We start from the raw sequence: 3,024 nt of genomic DNA on the forward strand, positions 1-3,024 counted from the left end.
TTTCAATACTAACTGTGGTGCTAGGAAGTTGGAAGCAATCTGGGTGTCATGACTACAAGACTGGACTGTGGTGGAAACACACTGTGAGATTCAGAAGTGATAACCAAATTTAGATTCACATAGCCCCATAGATAGCTTAAGTCTGGTGCTGGGAGAAAAGAAACAGTGTGATCTCACAAAACACACACCCTTAACGCAAACTTAAAATGTATGCATAGAAAACATACATTCTGCAGGGATATAGTCAAACAAAATGATATGCATTAAAAACATATTAGGAACTCCTGACTATGATGGACTGGCTGTAATAAACCAATCTTCCCACCAAGAACAGCCATACATTTTGAATGAATTTAAACATGACTTTATGTAGAAAAAGGGTCTTTGTTGATGTAATTAAGGACCTCAGTAGATAAAATCATCTTGAGTCACCTGGCTGGGCCATTAATCCAGTGACAAAAGTCATAAAATGCAGGGGCAAGACAGGGAGAGGAGAAGGCTCTGAATGTGAATGTGGAAGCAGAGACTGAAGAGATGCTGCCACATGCCAAGGAATGCCTGGGGCCAGCAGAAGCTGGAAGAGGCAAGGAAGGATTCTCCCTCAGAGATTTCTAAGGGAGTTTGGCCCTGCAGAGAACTTCAATTCAGACTTCTGGCCTCCAGAGTCATGAGAGAATACATTTCTGTTGTTTTAAGCCACCTAATTTGTTAGGGGAGCCTTAGGAAACCAATACAGTACTGTTAGAATCTCCTAAATAGCGCCAACACTTTGCTAATTTTCTCTATCATACAAGTTTTTTCCCTAATTCATAAATTTCCACCCTTAGACAATAAAATGTTACTATTTTAGATTTTGGTTCTATGTATATTTTAAATCCAACAAGACATTATGATTTATTATTTTGTCAGCATTTGATGCTTTCATTTAAAAAATTACCTGACTTGCTAGATGAAAATTAGGCATGTTGTTGTTTTAATTCACATTCCTTGGGTAATATAATTGAACAATTATTTATCTTTAGCCCACGATTGTCATTCACAACAATGGAGCTGGAAGCTGCAACCAGACTCTACTTTCTGGGTGGCATCATTCTGTCCCATGGGCTCTGATGGGGGGTTGGAGGAAAAAACAACCAAACTTTGAGTTTTGACAGAATGAGAAGCAGTGCCTGGGGTCTAAACTCCAAAGGGCCAGACTCTGGAGTGGTGGGACCATCACACTGAGCCCTGGGTTTGCAGTCGGAAGAGAATGTCAGGCTTTGCAAACAGCTGCATCAACACCCTTCTTGACAAAGGTCAAGCCTGCCCAGCCCCCTTCTAACAAATGTTCAGAGCTCAGTCCAGGCACTGGGGTTGGTGTGGAGTCCTGGCCTAGGATGTAAAGGGGCACATCTCTGAGAACAGAGGGAGGGGCAGAGAGAGGCTGTGAAGACAGGTAAGAGCGGACCTGAGCCTGTATGGCTGACAGTACACTGAACACCTCATGCGATAGGGAAGAAAAACCAGGAGCCCCGGATCAGCTGAGCTCTAGCTCTGTCTTCCTCATGTACAAGGTGTGCAATCTTGGGCAAGTGGCCCACTTTCTCTGAGGCCCAATATTACTGTCTGAAACTAAAGCGGGCTGGACAAGAAGGCCTCTAAGGTCCCTTCCAGTCCTGACCTTCTCTGATGCTGCAACCAACCAAACCCCTAGCTCCCTGTTCAAAGAGGGGGCTTCCATGTGGAAAGGAAGGGAATCACAGGTGGTCACAGGCTCCTGGAGTTAAGGGCAATTTGCAAAGCCCATGCAGGTTGGTTTTCACGTGCGCACCACATGGTGTGGACAGTTCTGCTGTTTTGGTACCAGCCAGTTCAGTGACACCTGTCACACACTGATTAAATGACTCAGCAACAGAAGATAATGTTATCTGTTGTCAGCCATTTCAGTAATAAAGTGGATGTGCATTTGCAGTGGTGGAAATGTGATTTATCAACATGTTATGAAACATAATTATTTAACCGTCTTTACCTTCTGTCATCATTGTCATAAGCACTTTTGTGTAAAATATTTGCAAAACAGAAATTTAACACACTTCCAGTGAAAGAAAGAATGCTGTCTCATGATTATTGGCTGCATGTTCCCATTAATAATAGTAATAAAAACATCTCAGGGGCAATTATTCTTGTAGTACAAGACTTGCCTAAATATTACATTAACACTCCACTACAGGCACTGTGATTAATTTTGGATTTGCTTACACTGTGACTTAATCTGTCACACACAGGCTTCTAGGACATGGCTGTTACTTGCGTACTCAAAGGGCCTGTATTACATAGACCCTTTTCCCCCAAAACAACATGCGCCCAACTGATAAGTAACTGTACTCAGAGAATTCTCTCAGTGACTGTAGGTCCTTTTCCTCCCTTCCTTTCAACCTGGAAGGTAGTTACTACTGTGATTCCCCACTGTACAGGTGAACATTTTCTCAAGGTCTCACAGCTTCTTAAAAGTTAGAAGTTACTGTATGCTGTAAGATACTGTTCTTTCTCTCCATCTTCCTTCTCACTCCAACCTGCAGTGAGCGCTGATCCAATTGGTCCATCTATTAAGTGGCCAACTACACACTCCCTTCCTTCTGGCTTGAGTGGAGGGGACAGCATGGTTCCCTGGCTGGAGGCTGGCCAGCTCCTGGTTATCCAAGGAGGCAACCAGGTCCAGGCTAACTGGCCCCTGGGACTCTCTCTTTCCTTCTGATTCTCTTCTCCCCGGGTCTGATGTCGGTTTGGCTTGTTTTATAACCAGTAATGGCAAGATCTGAGACCTGAGTTTGAGTATTGAGGGCTTTAATTGACAAAGCAAGTCAAGCTTTGGACTGAGGCTCTTCATACCTGCCTGACTTAAGGGAAAAGGACAGTTTATCTGACACAGCCCAGCTTCCAAGGATGCTGTGCATTTTGGTTATGTGCCAAAGCCACAGCAAACGTCCACTCTCCTTCCCTCCCTTCCACAACTGCTAACTTTGACTCGCTGTTGTCCCTCACTCT

The sequence above is a fragment of the Myotis davidii genome, unplaced genomic scaffold, assembly GCF_000327345.1.
Source record: "Myotis davidii unplaced genomic scaffold, ASM32734v1 scaffold68, whole genome shotgun sequence".
NCBI lineage: Eukaryota > Metazoa > Chordata > Mammalia > Chiroptera > Vespertilionidae > Myotis > Myotis davidii.